General features: G+C 38.9%; 1 protein-coding gene and 1 pseudogene across 4 annotated transcripts in view; both read right to left on the bottom strand.

Annotated features, from left to right (window-relative positions):
• The window catches only part of Osbp2 (oxysterol binding protein 2), a 253,877-nt gene that overhangs the window by 175,323 nt on the left and 60,761 nt on the right, over positions 1-17,793 (bottom strand). The window lies entirely within an intron of this gene.
• On the bottom strand, positions 11,501-13,329 carry LOC106009297 (growth hormone-inducible transmembrane protein pseudogene; annotated as a pseudogene).

The raw sequence follows: 17,793 nt of genomic DNA, 5'->3' as shown, positions 1-17,793 counted from the left end.
GAGTTAGAAAAAAACTGTTGGAAAAAGGCACAAATATGTCAGACCAAGGTGCGATATTTGAGATTTGACTTTTAAAAGGATAAAAAAAGAGGCTTCGTCCAGAGAAAAAAGTCATTTATTCTCTGCCAAGACCCCTGCAAAATGCTTCAATTATTTGATTCCATCTTTGCTATCCATTGTCCTAATTGGGAGGACTGTGAAAAACTTTGTAGAACTTTGTTAACCTCCAAAAAATACAGAGAGTTTTAGGAAAAATTAAAAAGTTAATGCCACTAGAATACCAGGTGCTATGCAGAATCCAGGTGTTTGCTATGAACAGCAAGTCCCAGTAAATGTGCAGCCCAATTGGGATCCGAATACCCAAGCAGGACAGGAAAACTTGACAAATTATCAGACAGCCCTTTTAGCAGGAATGTGGGCTGCAAGTAAAAGGCTTACAAATATGATTAAAGTGCTAGAAACACAGCAGGAGCCCAATGAGAGGCCTGAGAGATTTTATGAGTAGCTCTGTAAAGTTTACAGAATGTATACACCTTTTGATCCTACTGTTCCTGAAAACCATCAGCTAATTAATACAACTTTTATAACCCAGTCAGCACCAGACATTAGAAGGAAAGTCCAAAGGCAGGAGACTTGGGAAGGCATGAATATAACACAATTGTTGCAATTAGCTGGGAAAGTGTTATGTGAATAGAGAGACAGTGAAAGAGAAAGAGAGCCAGGAAGGAAGATAGCAGTAGCTATGGGAGCCAAGGAAGAGAAGGAAAAAGAAAGACAAGGCTCAAGGAAAAGAAAAAGCAGGACTTGAAGGAAAGGAAGGATACTGGCACAGTGTTGCCTGTGATGGAAGACAGTGACTGACATAGACCTGGCTCAATACAGCTGGGCCCCCATGAGCCCATGGTCGATATATAGATAGAGGGCCAAAATATGTCCTTAATGGTGGACAGTGGCACAGAACATTCAGTACTAACAGCTCCAGTTGCCCCTCTGAGCGGAGAGTGCATCCAAGTGATTGGTGCCACTGGAATTTCAGAAAAGCACCAGTTTTGCTATGAAAGGACATGTGAAATTGGAGGACATAAAGTGAAATATGAATTCTTGTATATGCCAGAATGTCCTAACCCCTTACTAGGAAGAGATTTATTATCTAAATTGGGAGCTACAATAACTTTCACCCAATGAGGAAATGCATCTCTGCATTTAGACCCAGGAAGAGATCTCATCATGATGGTAACAACTAAAAGAGAGGGTGAATGGCACTGTTACAATGTGGATGATGTTTTCCAGGCTCCGCAAGAATTAAGAACTATGTTTCCTAGAGTATTGGCAGAGGAATCACCCCCAGGCTTAGCTAAGAATCATCCACCCACAGTTATAAAATTAAAAGACAATTCAGCCCCATTGGTGTAAAACAATACCCAATGTCCAGGCAAGCCCGAATTGGAATTAAACCCCATATCATGAGATTAAAGGAATTGGGACTTATTAGAGAACATAAGTCACCTTGGAACACCCCTTTGCTGCCTGTTCAGAAACCCGATGGGGACTATAGGCCAGTGCAAGATCTATGGGCTGTAAATGACAGAACGGTAATGCTGCACCCAGTGGTCCCTAACCCCTATGCTTTGTTGGGTCTGATACCTCCAGAAACAGCATGGTTTACTTGTTTGGATTTAAAAGATGCCTTCTTTTGCCTTCTCATTACTCCCCTCAGTCAACCCATCTTTGCATTTGAATGGGAAGACCCTAGTGATGGGAAAAATACTGTTTACTTGGACTAGATTGCCACAGGGATTTAAAACTCACCCACGCTTTTTGGGGAAGCCCTAGCCAAGGACTTGCTTGCCTTCTCCTCAAAACAATATAGCTGTGTCCTACTGCAGTATGTGGCTGACTTACTGTTATGCAGCTTGATAGGTCTCCCACTACCTCAGCAGCTATTATGTACAGTAGCTGCCCTCTTCCTATCGTGCCTTGCCCTCTCCCCTTTGTGTGACGTCATGCCAAGATGGTTGCTCCCACCAAAGAATAAACCCTTCTTCCCAGTATGCCCCTGTTTCCGCCTAGAAAGTAACCTAATACTCACTCACCTCCTACCACCTAGTGACATCACAGGCTCCTCCATTCCCTAGTCACTACCTCACTCAACCCCACCTCAGCCCCTACAAACCCCACCCCAGTCTCTATAAAAGACTCTCCCTGCCCCGGCTGTATTGCTTTTGTCTCTCCTTTGTTCAGAGACAGCCGGGCAGATCTATTCCCCTAATAAAGGCTTGTTGTGGCCTGGTCTGGTCTTGGTCTTTGGCCCTTTTACCTGACACAGCTCAACCCAAGAAAGGTGCTGGGAAGGCACCAAAAAGTTGTTGCTGCACTTACAGGAAAACTGGATATAAGGTATCCTGGGAGAAAGCCCAGATTTGTGTACAGCATGTTAAATATTTAGGATTTCAAATAACACAGGGCATGCATTGCCTAGGAAATAAAAAAACAGGTTATTAGTGCCATCCCTAAACCCCAAACAAAGAAACAGCTGAGGGCTGGGGATTTAGCTCAGTGGTTCCACCACCTGCCCTGCAAGTGCAAGGACCCGAGTTCGATCCCCGGTACTAAAAAAAAAAAAAAAAAAAAAAAAAAATGGTAACAAAGAAACAGCTGAGAAGGTTTCCTTAGGGCAGCAGGCTTCTGTAGAATTTGGATTCCGGGTTTTACAGAAATCTCTAAACTCCTTTATGAAGCCCTAAAGGGACAAGGGGAGAATCATCTACACTGAACTGTAGAACAGGAGGAAGCTTTTAAAAAATTTAAAATTGACTTAGGCAGCCACCCCAGCCCTAGGCATACCAGATGTAAAGTGGCCTTTTACTCTATATGTGACTGAAAAAAAAACCATGTGGCCCTTGGAATGTTGACCCAAGAAGTAGGCCCATGGAATCAACAGGTGGCATATTTGTCTAAAAATTTAGATTCAGTAACAAAAGAATGGCTTCATTGTTTTGGGCCTTAGCAACTTCAGTTTTGTTGATTCAAAAAACAGACAAGCTGACTTTAGGTCAGGAACTGACTGTGCAGGTTCCACACCCGGTCCTAGAACTGCTGAACACAAGGGAGCATCATTGGCTCTCAAATAATTGGGTTACTCAGTATCAAGCCCTTCTCTGTGAGAATCCCCACTTGTGGTTTATTTCTATAAAAACTTTAAATCCTGCTACCTTCTTGCCCACAGAGACAGGCCCTCCCAATCATGACTGCCTGACTGTCACTGATGAGCTTTTTCCAGCCGCACTGACTTGCAAATGACACTCTTGTCCCATGCTGACCTCGTTCTGTTCACGGATGGGAGCAGCTTCATGGAAGATGGGGTTCATCATGCTGGATATACGGTAACCATGAAGGATGAGGTGGTCCTAGCCAGGGCCGTTGGTGCAATGTGCTAAGCTCTGGGCATTCATACAGGCACTCCGACGGGCAAACAGTAAAAAAAGGTGTGTGTGTGTGTGTGTGTGTGTGTGTGTGTATATGTATGTATATGGATTTTTGCTATGCATTTGCTACATTATACATCATTGGCAGGATTTACCAAGAGTGAGGTCTTCTCATGGCAGAAGGGAAGCTAATTAAAAATAAACAGGAAATTACACAGTTGCTAGAGGCAGGGTGGACACCTAGCAAAGTAACAGTAATATATTGTTCAGGACATCAGAAAGGCAAAGACTTCATTGCACAAGCTAACAATAAAGCTGATGCTGAAAGCCGAGAAAGACAACGCACTCAAAGCCCTGCTCTCACCACTCCAGAGGCTGGTGAGTCAATGCACGGCTGAAGAATACCAACAAGGACGACATGGATTATTGTGTTGTGCCAGATCACCACTGCCTTAAGTTTCTTTGTTTTCAAACTCCTGGTGTTTAGGCCTAGTTATGAAAAGTTTGATGAACAATATGTGACTTTTAAAACAGTAAAATGGGAACTGGAAGGCTATCCATTTACAGTATTCTTTGATAAAAACATTATGGAGGACCTGGGATAACTCCTAACTGGGGGGGGGGGGCTATTCTAATGAAAAATTATATTGCAAAGAGAAAACACAACTTTGGATCAATGGCTCCCCTGTTGGACAAGACACTGGTAATTGTAACAGTTGTAAACAAGGTCAATGTAATCCTATATCTATGTATATAGATATAGGCAGCTCCATGGGATCTTTTTTGGCTACAAGGAGTAATATATTTCATTAGGACAAGAAATTTAAAAAGATCTTGAGGAAATTCGAGACACACTTCAGGCTTTAGAAATCCAACTAGATTCACTGGCCAATGTCATTACAGAATAGACGTGCTCTCGATTTGCTCACAGCCCAGAAAGGAGGGACTTGCTTATTTCTTGGAGAAGAGTTATTAGTATGCTAATAAATCTGATGTAGTACAAGAATCACTAGACAAACTAAAAGATCAGATCAAGGCTCTTGAAGAGAAATTTGGTATAGGAGAGCTGTCCTATGGGATTAATTTTACTTGGGCAGGATGAAAAAAACTTGGATAGGACCTCTTCTGAGTCCCCTTCTTGTTATAATATTAATATTAATGTTGGTCCTTGTGTCATCCAATGGATTTCAAAATTTATATGGTAGAGCAGTGCTGCAGCTCAAGACTACCAAATGCTAGTGTTAAGAAATGTAGATAAACTGGATAGAACTTGTAATAGATAGAAGAATTATTCCGAAGTAAACAGAGGGAGGAATGATACGGAAAAGTTTTAGATAACTTAATAGATTGAATATTAAGGTAGTTGTAGAAACAAAATAAGTAACGTGTTCTTTTAAGATTTGCCTTTCCCGTAACTCCTTGTTTAAGGTGAGGATTATCTGACTCTAACCTGTAACTTCATTCACCTAACAAAGTTACAGGGTGAATTTACAATGTATATGGCCTATCTTGTGTCTGTGACTTGTAAAAAGGACCTGGAATTGTATTTACATATCAAAGATCACTAGGGATGAGATAATGGCTAAAAAGGATATAAAAAGGGAAAAGCTGAACAAAGGGGTGTGGATACTGACCAGACTGCTTTTTGGCATTCCCGCCCGCTTGCGAGAAGAAATTTTATTATTTTATCCAAATTCTGTGTCTCTGTGTATTTCTTTCTGAGATTTCTGCAACAGACACTCAAAGGAAATTAAGATACCCCTCACCCCAATACCAACTCTCCTTCCACAGAGGATGCTGGAAAAGGAAGAACAATGGGTTAGCAGCTAATGCTGCCAGTGGCAGGAGCTCATTTGGCAATTTTCTACTTAAAAGCTTGCTGATTTTCTCTGGCTATTCATCATTATCATTTCCTTGATTCTTTTACCAATTCTGAAGTCAAATGACTTGACTCTCCATAAGACATTCATCTTGTATTTAAACAGTAGTTCCCTTTTTTGATTCCCTCTGCTTTAGTCATATTCCTTAGAGAAAATAATGTATAGCTGAAGAATAGTCCAGCTCTTTAGTGCTAACATCTTTTGATGGAAAGAAACTCACTCAAATTTACAAAACTGGCAATGCTGGGCATGCCTGTTGGAAAACTGGTGTTTTAGATTTAAGGACATTTTAGGCTAGAGAATGTATAGGTGTTAAATAGTGTAGTGATTAACCATAGATAACCCTACAGCTTAGCTCAAAAACAAGAGGTTCATGGACCATGTTCTAGGCAGGAAGAATAGCAGAGGCAAAGGCCATAAGGCAAAGAGGAGTTTACAGCTTTTGAAGAACAGAAAAGCTTCTGTGGCTGGAGTATTGAGAACAAGGGAGTAGACAAGAGAAAAACAAAGCTAAAAATCAGGCAGGGGCCAAATGCAGTATCTGACAGGATATATTAAAAATTTAGGCTCTTGGGGCCAGGGATTTAGCTCTGGTTTCGACGCCTGCCTCACAAGCACAAGGACCTGAGTTCGATCCCTGGTACAAAAAAAAAAAATTTTAGGCTCTTATACTAAAATTAAACAGTAAGCCTTCTGGGGCTTATGTATGTTTCTGTTTTGGTTTGTTTGTTTGTTGTTGTTGTTGTTTGGTACCAGGGATCAAACTCAGGACTTTGCACTTGTGAGGCAGGCTTTGGAACCAGAGCTAAATCCCTGGCCCTGTTTGTTGTTTTTTTTGTACCAAGGATTGAACTCAGGACCTTGTGCTTTCAAGGCAGGCAGTGGCACCACTGAGCTAAATCTCAGGCCCTTTTGTTTTGTTTTTGAGACAGGGTCTTCCCTCTGCAGTTCAGAGTGGACTTGAACTCACTATGCAGTTCAGGCTGGCCATGAAATCTCAGAAATCCTCCTGCTTCTGCCTTCTGAGTGCTGGGATTACAGGCATGCACCACCATGCCTGGCTATGGGCCTAATATTAGAAAAGCAGAGATGGTCAAGATTTCCCCATGTTTCTGTGGGAACATGGGGAATAACAGTACCTTGCACTTGGTGGGAAATGGAAGCCAGGTCACTGTGTGAAATTAGGGACAGGCTAGAAGTTATCCAGTGGACACTGTATTAGATTACAACCCACCAACTAGAAAAATAACCAGGAGTCCACACTGATACAAGTGAATAAGTGGAGGAATAAATGGAGAAAGGACAGAGATAACAATAGTAGATGGAATTTTGGATATAGGAAATCACTAAACATAATATAAATTGCAATGTAAACTACAAAATGGGGAGAAATGACTGGAAAAACTAGTAAATTCTGAATAGTCTGGTGTTTAGTTGGTAGTATCATCACAATGTTAATTTCCTGGGTTTAAAATTTATTTTTTGTTAGTACATGTTTGCAGTTCCTGCAGTTTGTAAATTTTGAATAGTCTAGAGTTTAGTTGGTAGTATCATCACAATGTTAATTTCCTGGGTTTAAAATTTTTTATTTTGTTAGTAAATGTTTGCAGTTCCTGCAGTTTACAATCATCTTGGGGAGTGGTTACTTGTACTTAGCACCACTTGTTTCTTTTTTAATCCCTTTCTCCTGCCCTCCCTCCTCCTCCAATCTCCCATCCCATTTTCCGTTCTTGTCAATATTATTAACCTTAGCTCATCTTATGGCATATAAGTAATTGAGGCCATTAGGTTCCTGTACATGGCATATCTTTATTCTACTTATTTCCTTACCCCTATTCCTCACCCCTCATGTTTTTTTTCCCCTTGGACTATTTCCCTATAGCAAGAGATCCATCTCCTTATCCCCTTCTACCCATCCTTATTATTCTCTTTCTTTGTACTTTGCCTCACTCAAATGAGAGCTATCATATGGTATTTAAGCTTGTGTGTCTGGTTTATTTCACTCAATGTTATATTTTCTATGTGTATTTTCCTACAGAGGTCTCAAAGCTGTCATTCTTTATAGCAAAGCAGTATTCCATTATATATGGATACCACACTTTCTTTATCCAGTCATCTGTTGACGGATATACAGGCTATTTCCAGGATTTAGCTAGTATGAGTTGAGCTGCTATAAACATTGCTATGCATGTATCACTGTAGTATGATATCTTAAGCTCTTTGGAGAAGATACCTAGCAAGGGGATTGGCTGGGTCATATGGAATTTCTAATTTCAGTTCTTTGAGAAATCTTCACACTGATTTCTATGATTGTACTAGTTTACACTCCCACCAACCATGAAGGATGGTTCCTTTTTCACTACAGTCTCACCAGCATGTTATTTTTTGATTTCTTAATGATTGCCATTCTAGAGAAAGATGGAATCTTAGCATTATTTGAATTTGTATTTCTCTGATGGCCAGAGATGTTGAGCATTTTTTCATGTATTTGTTGACCATCTGTATATCTTCCACTGTGAAGTGTCTATTCATTTCTCTTGCCAATTTCTTCACTGGATCTTTAATTTTAGGTGGTTTAATTTTTCTGAGTTCTTTGTATATTCTAGATATTACTCCTCTGAGGAGTAGATGGCAAAAATGTTTTCCCATTTGGTAGGTTGTCTCTTCACTCTACTGATTCTTTGCTGGACAGAAGATTTTAGTCATATAATCCATATATTGATTTCTTGTGTAATTGAGGTTCTGTTTAGAAAATCCTTTCCTCCACTTTGTTCTTCATGTGTCTTATCTATTTTATTTTCCAATAGGTGTAATGTTTGTTTTAATGTTTAAATTTTTGATCCATTTTGATTTCAATTTAGTATATGGTGAGAGATAAAGGTCCAGTTTTAATCTTCTGCACACAGATAATCTGTTTCCTCAGCACCACCTTTGAATAGTCTGTCTTTCCTCCAATATATGCTGCTTGCCCCTATGTTGAAGATCAAATAACTGAATGTGTCTGGGGAAACTTCTATATTCTCAGTTCTGTTCCATTGATCCATTATCTGGTTTTGTTCCAGTACCATGCCATTTTTATCACTATTGCTTTGTGGTATACCTTTAAGTCAGGTATTGGTATGCCTTGTGCTTTGCTCTTGTTGCCCAAAATTGCTTTTGCTATTCTGGGTCTCTTCTGGTTCCATATAAAATTTAGGATTGTTTCTTCAAGTATGCTATTGGTATTTTGATTGGGACTACATTGAATCTGCATAACAGTTTTGGGAGTATGGCCATTTTGACAATATTGGTTCTGCCTATCCAGGAGCAGAGGCCATCTATTTTCTGATGTCCTCTTCAATCTTCTTTTTCAGAGTACTATAGGTTTTCTTGTAGAGATCTTTTACTTCCTTGATTAGGTTGGTTCCCAGGTATTTCATTTTTCTTTCTTTTCAAAAAAATTTTATTTATTTTTTAATTTAATTTTTCTTGATGCTATGATGAATGGCATTATTTTCTTAATTTCCTTCTCATACCATTCATTGTTGGTGTACACAAATTCTAATCATTCTTGTGTGTTGATTTTTTTTTTTTTTTTTTTTTTTTTGGTTTTTTGAGACAGGGTCTCACTCTGTAGTTCAGTCTGGCCTTGAACTCACTATGTAGTCCAGGCGGGCCTTGAACTCATGGTGATCTCCTACCTCAGCCTCCTGAGTGCTGGGAGCCACTACACCTAGCTTGTCTGTTGATCTTGTATCTTGCTACATTGCTGAAGTTCATTATTAATTCTAAGAGTTTTCTGATGGAGTTATTTGGGTCTTCTATATAGAGTATCATGGCTGCACGTAATGATAAATTGAGTTGTTCCTTTCCTATACATATCCCTTTTATTTCTTTCTCTTGCCTAATTGCTCTAGCTAATGTTTCAAATACTATATTGAATAAAAGAAGTGATAGTGGACATCCTTCTCTTGTTCTTGATTTTAAGGGAAATCCTTTTTAGTTTTTCCCCCACTTAGTACGATGCTGGCTATTGGTTTGTCATATATGGCATTTATCATATTCAGGTATGGTCCTTTTATGCTTGTTTTCTTCAGGGTTTTTTTTTATCATGAAAGGCTGTTGGATTTTGTCAAAAGCCTTTTTTGCATCTATTGATATGATCATATGGTTTTTAGTCTTGCTTCTTTTATGCGATGTATTACATTTATTGACTTATGTATGTTGAACCATCCTTGCATCTCTGGGATGAAAACTACTTGATCATAATGTATGATTTTTGGGGGGGTTTTCGGGGTGGGGGTACCAGGGATCAAACTCAGGACCTTGCACTTGCAAGGCAGGTGCCAGAACCACTGAGCTAAATCCCTGGCCCTGTATGATCTTTTTAATAATGTGCTACATTCTACTTGCTAATATCTTGTTGAGTATTTTTGCATTTATATTCATTAATCAGACTGGCCTACAGTTTTCTTCTTTAGTCAGGTCTTTATCTGGTTCTGGGATCAGGGTGATACTGGCTTCCAAAAATGAGTTTGAGAGCACTACATCCCTTTCAATTTCTTGAATCCATCAGGTCCTGGGCTCTTTTTTAGTTGGTAGACTCTTTATTAGTGTTTATTTCATTGCTTGATATTGGCTTGTTAAGTATACTTATGTCTTCTTGGGTTAGTTTTGGTTGTTTGTATATGACTAGGAACCTATTTCTTCAAAATCTGCTAATTTGTTAAAATATAATCTTTTGAAGTGGTTACTATCTTCTGGATTTCCACAGTATTTGTTGTGATTTCATTTTTTTCATTTCTAATTCCAAAGATGTTAGTCTTTTCTTTCTTTCTCTTGGTCAGTCTGGCTAGGGGCTTATCTATTTTATTTATTCTTTCAAAGAACCAGCTTTTTGATGTTGATTTTTTTTTTTTTTTTTTACCGTTTTTTAGTCTCAATTTCATTGATTTCTGCTCTCATCTTTATAATTTCTCTCCTTAATTTTGGTTTGGGGCTAATTGGCTGTTTCTCAAGTATCTTAAGCTTTCTCATAAGGGGATCTATTTGAGCTCGCTCTTTTTTTCTAATGTGAGCATTGGTTGCAATGAATTTTCCTCTTAGAACTGCTTTCATAGTGTCCCAGAGGTTTCAGCGAGTTGTACTGTCATTGTTAACTTCTAGAAATTTTAAAATTTCTTCTTTGATTTTTTCTGTGACTCAATGGTTGTTTAGGGGTATACTGTTAATTTCCCAGGAGCTTTTGCCTTTTCCAAAATTTCTTCTGTCATTTATTTCTTTTTCCATTGCACCATAGTCTAATGCATGGGGTAATTTCTATTCTTTTATATTTATTTAAGCAGACTTTGTGGACTAGTATGTGATCTATTTTGGAAAAAAATCACCATGTAGTGCTGAAAAAATAGAAGGGTGGAACACTGTATATATCCATTAAGTCCATATATTTAAGGGTATGGTTCAGCTTTTTTTTTTTCTTCTGGCCAGAAGCTTTATTGTTTCATAAATAAGCATTCTCTGTACTTTGAGATGGTTAAAAGTTATTTCAAGATTACTGCAATAAATATTTATCAAAAATAGTAATCATCTCAGTAATCATATAGGCTTCTTCCCACTCTAAAGACTTCCAGTTCTGTATCAAAAAACTTAACAAATGTCACAAGAAAGCTAAATAATGGTCTATGTAGGACAAAAGAAAATTCTCCTGGAGAAACTAACAAAGCACTTTCCTCACACATTTTTTATTCATATTTTTCATAAAGACAGCTAGCTTTGCTTTGGAGTACTTAATCTGAAAGGGAATGCAAGAAGCCAACAGTTTTAGGAGAAAAACTGCTTTCATAAAAATCTCCAGTGTAAGCCAAAGGTTTTTCAAATGATGTCAAAACCTTAAGAGCTAAGCAAGCATGTATTCAATTAGACATCATTACTTATGCATCAAAACCTCAGCAACTATAAACATGTTGTTTGTGTACTTGAAAAAGCAATAAATTTCATGCTTTGAACATTTTATCTATCTAGAGACATTTTAAGGATATGTTGCTTTAGGAAATTCAAAAGGAAACCTCACACATACATAATTCCACCAGGGACTGCCCATGTGACTAATGCTCTGGACTGTCCCAACATGTCCTCACCAGGACAGCATCTGCAGCGTGAAGACAGCACTGAGAAGCAAAGCAGGAGGATGAATCCCCCGTGTCTCTGTTTCAAAGGCAAATGTAAAAACAGCAGTCACTTGTTTGTTCCAAATACTCAGAAGTCTATCACTGGCTCATCACAATCACAAAATGCTAAATCCTAAGAATGGGGGAAAAAATGCCATGGGTAACCTACTATTTCTCTCTGGTCTCTACACCAAAACTGCTATGTTGCTTATGACATTACTTCAATATTCTGTGTGCTGAAAAATAAACAGGCAAACACAAACTTGCTAATTTTTACTTACTCTAATAAACTAAAAAATAGACAAAATACTTAAATTCTCCTAACACAACTTCTAGTTTTCACATTTGTTAAATAAAGTTTTCTAAAATTACTCAAACACAAGAACTGAACATATTTATGTGGTTATTTGGAAGAGAATTACTGAATTTATTCTCTAAAAGAAAAAGCCGACCCAAGGGTCACATTACTGGAACATTTTAAATGTGTGTACATGTTCTTATCCTCTAAACCTCAACAGGAGTGGCTTGTACAAAGTATGTAACGAGCATCTCCCCTGCCAAATAAGAGACGTTTGATGCAGCAAAAGCCAGACGCTGTAGTTTCACTTTTTCTTTTGCTTCCAGTTGCTAGCATAGTTGCAACTCACATAAATATATTTAATGTATCCATGTAGATTGCCAACATTGAGTTGATGGGATCATACTTTTGAACTCCATACATTGATGTTATTTCTGCATGTTTTATTACTTTCTGAGTATCATGCAGAAGGAAGATGCTGAAAAGAACTAATCCACCATACACTGCCACTGAGTACAAAGTGGCACCAGCCACAGAAGGAGGTGGAAGAAACATCGATCCCAGTGAGGACACAAACACCAGACCCAAGCCCACACCCAGGGGCGCTCCCATGTTCAGAAACCTTCTCACTGGGTGCACACATGGCCACAGTGGACAGGCCGCCCATGATGCCAGCTGTGTACCAGGCAGCTCTGATGAGGAGAGGACCACCCAATATGGTCAGAGGTGCCACTACCTCACCCATCACACCAGAATGGAGCAACCAGGCAAGATGCTTTTGGCCTGGACTCTGTTCATACGGTATAGATCGTACCAGCATTCCAGCTCCAATCATGGCTCCAAAAGTTGCACCAATTGTCACCCAAGAGCCTCTCATCATGAAGTTCATGAGAGCAGGATTTCTAGCTACTGCCAAGGCAGACAAAGCTGTTAAACCAATACTTCCTGCTAAGTACATGTAGGTGGAATGTATCCTATCCTTCACATACTGAGGCCAAATTACAGCCTTTTCAATTGCTCCAATCTCATTAGACATTCCCAAGCCATAGTAGCACAATGCCCCAAGACCAACAGCAGCCCCTCCAGCAACAAACCATATTCCCATCTGGTCAATTTGAAATATTTTTTCCATTGATGGTTCCAATGCTGCCTCATTGAGCTCTTGGGTAGTTTTCCCATGCGGATTCCAATTCCTGACCTGGTGGCATATTCCTTGCTGGGTGTTAAGAGCCACTGATTCTCTTTACAATGGGGGAGGAGGCATTGGTGAATACTGGGTGGAAAACCTTGGAAGGTAGTGTCCGAAGACACACAAGCCTTGCAGCCAGCATAGTGTTGCATTGGTTCACCAGGCAGATCTGAAACGCTCAGCTACCAGTCACCTCCACCCCGCAGCTGCCCTTTTCAGCCTGCAGAACACTTCAGCCAGCCTCCTGCTTCAGCTTTGAAATTATTTTTTTAATTTTTTAGACTGAATCTCACTATGCACTTCAGGCTGGCCTTGAACTCATCATGTAGCTGAGGCTGGCCTCAAACCCACAGCAAACCTCCTGGCTCAGCCTTCTGAGAGCTGAGATTATAGGAGCGCACCACCATGTTCAGCTGAAATTTCTTTACTGGATTTTTGTTTAGTTGACCTCTTTGAAAGAGTGGGATATTAAAATTCCCTACTATGATTGTATTAGTGTGCAGTTTTTTGGTTTTGGGGGGTTTTTTTGGTACCAGGGATCAAACTCAGGACCTTGTGCTTGTGAGGCAGGTGGCAGCACCACTGAGCTAAATCCCTAGCCCAATGTTTATTTGATCTTTTAATTTCAGCAGTTTTTGTTTTATGAAGATAGGTGCTCCAGTATTTGGTGCATATATGTTCAACAATATTATCTCTTCTTGCTGGAGTGCTCCCTTAACTAGTATGTAGTGATCTTCTTTGTTTCTTCTAATCAGTTTTAGCTTGAAGTTTACCATGTCTGAGATTAGAATTGCCAGTCCTGTTTGTTTTGGGGGTCCTAGTGCATGAAATGTTGTTTTCCATCCTTTAACTTTTAGTCTATGCATATTTTTTTGGATTAGATGAGCTTCTTGAATGCAACAGATTGTTGGATTCTGTTTTCTTTTGGTACTGGAGATTGAACTCCAGACCGTGAGCTTGTGAGACAGGTGCTGGAACCACTGAGCTAGATTGCCAGCCCATCTGTGTCTTTTAATTGGAGAGTTTTGGCTGTTAACATTGAAAGATATTACTGAGATGTACTGGTTATTACTACCATTACTTTCTTTATCCATTGGCGTATCCTTTGTCTTTCCTTTCCTGTTTTTTCTTGCTGTTTTTCCATTGGCCTCACTAGTTTCCTCTGTGTTTTTAACTGTGTTCCATTCACTGTTTGTGTTGAGAATATTCTTAAGTATTTTCTCTAGAACTTGTTTAGCACTCATATATCTTCTGATCTGATCTTTTTCTTGGAAATACCTTATTTTTCCATCTATTTTGAAAGCTAGCTTTGGTGGGTAAGTTAATCTGGATTGGAAGTTATTTGCTCTTAGTACTTGAAATACTTCATTCCACACTTTTCTGGCCTTTAGGGTTTGTGTTGAGAAGTCTGCTGTGATTCTAACTGGTTTACCTTACATGATTATTTGTTTTTCTCTAGCTGCTTTTAAAATTTTGGTTTTTTGCTGGAGATCTAGTAATTTAATAAGAACGTGCCTTGGTGAGCTACTTTTTTCATATAATTATTTGGGGTTCTGTAAGCATCATTTACTTCTATTTTAAACTCTTTTCTTATATATGGGCAATTTTCTTCCATGATTTCTGTAAGCATGTTAGTGAATCCATCTGTCCTATCTTCTAGTTTTTCTCTAACTCTGATTAACCTTAGATTGGTCTTCTTGTTATCATCTAGTAGCTGGTGGATAGTCTTCTTTTGTTCTCTTTGGCTTCATTGAGCTCTTTATTGTAATTCACTCTTTTGTCCTCAATATCAGACATTTTGTCTTCACATTAGTCATTTCAGCAACGAATGAATTTTTTTTTCTGTCTAACATCTTTTCAAAGATTCCATATCCTTGCTGAATTTGTCATTCAAATTTTGAACTGTTTTGGTTCACTTATCCAGTTTTTTACTTATTTCCCCAAAATTCATCATGGGTACATTGAATTAGAAACTGCTGTGAAATTTTGATTCACTTCCTCTTTGAACTCATCTATTTTCTTCTATAAACTTTTTACAGATTTCTGCTACCTGGTATTTGTTTTCTTCTCCCTTTGTGACTCCTTGCTCTGCCTTGGGAGAGTTGGGGTAGGGGGATTAGAGATCATCTATTTCCTTGCTTCCCCATTCATTCCTATATTTTTAAAAATTATATATGGCCCCCTCTTTTTCCTCTCCTTTTGGGGGAGTTATCCCAGGTTGGGGACTAGAGAAATGAGAAGAGTTTGTGGTTTATATGGAGATTTTTTAGTAGGATGTTACCTCCTTGTGAATAATTTTCAGCTTCGTATGTCTACTTCTAGTATTTACTACTTCTATTAATTACTTTGATTTGATTCTGTCCCTATGTTTTGCCAAAAGAATTACCTCTAATTGTAACAGCATCCACAAATTCAATTTTACAACATTTCTATATGGAATTTCCTGAAGTTACACTTCCCCCACCTTGTCTTCTCTATGTACACAATGACAGTTTATTATCTGTGGTTGTTCTGTAATGAGGTAGGTGAAGGTAGGGTGGGGAGAATGGGAGGCGGTTGAATGAAGAGTGTTAGAAACTAAGAGGGAGGTTTGAAGAGGGAAACAGTGGTAATGAGAAGAAAAAGTTGTGTGGGATCTGATTTTATAGGAGTTCTTTTTGTTGAGTTGAAGGTTAGTATTGAGAGTTTTCAGAGGATATTTTGTGGGGGCATGGCTGAGATATGGGGAAAAGGGGGGTTATTTTATGACTGAGGAAAGCTATGTGGTTGTCAGAAACTGTTGATAGGGTGAATAAGCTAGGTAAGATATGGAAGAGCCATATGATGGGAAGGATCAAGGAATAATACCAGAGAAGATAGGGGTGGCTGTGAGGGACCTAAGTATGGGAAATTTAAAAACTTAGGAAGAGTTTATGTGTTTGGAAAAAGAATAAAGAAAGATGTTAATAATACTATCTTGGGCATTTGAGGTGAAAAAACTACATAGGGAGCTGAGACAAAGGAGAGAACCTAGACACCTATTAAATCAGAGCCAATGAAATAACAAATACACAAAAATAGCAACCAAAACCATAAAAACCATAAAAGAATATAACATAATTCCACATTACTAAATAAATCGAGAAACATACAAAAATTGAAACCTGTAATGTCGGGACCAAAAAATCTGAATTACTGTTAGGGGAGTTCAAGGCCGATGTGTACTTTGTCTTATGGGCTGGTTGGTATGCCTTTCCTCCTCGTCTCAGCAGGAAGACCCATAAAGTCATGATACTCACAGGGCAAGATAACATTGGCTGAGGACCTGACTCTTCAGAACAATGCAGTAAAGGTTAAAGCCCTGCTTTATGGGAAGATTTAGGTTCCCTATTAACTTATATTTGATCCTTAAAAGAATGCTTTGTTCTTCTTTTACTAGCCCATAGTATCCACCATCGCTGTTCCCTGAGTCACTCACCACCCCCTCCGATTGCTTATGTGTACTCAATAAATAGAGGCAGGCTTGGAGAATCTTTTTTTAAAATTAATTTTATTGGTACATTTTAGGTATAGAATATAATGACATTCATTATTGGAAATTTGTACCTTCACATAATCTATCTTGGTTCTTATTTTTTCCCCATTCCCCTGCCCTCCCTTCAACCCCTCCACCCTTTCCTATTTACAAAGATTTTGTTTTCATATTTTCATTTTCTTATATTAATTCCATTTTCTCCTTTCCTTTCCCCAACCCCTCCCCCTTCCCCTTCCCCTTTGGACCTTTTCTTCCGATTGCAGATTCTTCTGTCCTTGCCTAACATGAGGCATTGACCTCCTAGCACCCTATTTATCTACAAAATTGTCTGTCTTTTATCCTTCACCATACCCCTCAAGCAGACAGCCATGGGATTTGGCTGGTCTTCGGGAGTATAAATGTCCAGTGGGAATACAGATGAAATATTCCAATGAGACACTGTATATGTGATTCCTAAGTAGTTTCTTTGCCAAAGAGTTTGAGTGCTCATGCCCCAGTAACTCCTCTGATCTTTCCACAGCAATACTGAAGCTAACTCATACTCAGGGACTTCTTTCTGTCAGGTTGCAGGCATTCTTGCAAAGTCTGATCCAGTCTGAGTTCTAGCGTTAGGCACTCTTGCTGTCCCTATCCATGGGTGTGATGGTGGATTCGGCAGACAGGTTCACTGGCATGAGATTGTCCGAGTCAGGATTATTCCTATGCAATCAAATCAGCTATAACAGTAACAAGCTAATCTATTACAATGATATCTATGAGGGCTAGTTGAGAAATAATATACCACAAGACTGTTTTGGGTCTCCCTTTAGCCTAGAGAAGAAATCCACGGTTATAGTGTAAGCATCTTAACAACTCAAGTCTTGACCCACAGTGAATGTGCACTAAATGCAATGCCTATGTCTCCTCTAATGCTGAAAAACAGCATTCAACAATAATTTTATAGAATCAGTTATCTGAAACCCAGGGGGTTGGGGACTGGATAATGCCAGAGTGGGGAAGAGAAGAGAAAAAAGAAAAAAAAAGGTTTACTTTAAGTCCTCTGCTCTATGATATGGGAAGGAAGAAATAAGAGGGAGTAAATGATCCTAATGATGGTAAAGGTATGTTAGATATTTAGAAGGGAATAACAGGGAACATTGGTAGTAAGAAATGGGGATGGGAAAAGATTCTATGACATATGAATATTAGATAAAAAGTTAAAGGGAGACAAATGAAAAGGGGAGAGGAAAGAAAAGGAAAACAGAATACATAAGACATAGGAGAAAGAAGTCAGGCAAAGAGATATGGATAAAAGTAGGAGGAACATAAAGGGACAACAGAGGATTCCCTTACCCTGTATAA

This window comes from Heterocephalus glaber, unplaced genomic scaffold, assembly GCF_053883595.1.
Source record: "Heterocephalus glaber isolate CG9 unplaced genomic scaffold, H.glaber_assembly_v1.0 deba00001687, whole genome shotgun sequence".
NCBI classification, from domain to species: domain Eukaryota; kingdom Metazoa; phylum Chordata; class Mammalia; order Rodentia; family Bathyergidae; genus Heterocephalus; species Heterocephalus glaber.
This window is presented reverse-complemented; position numbering and strand designations above follow the sequence as displayed.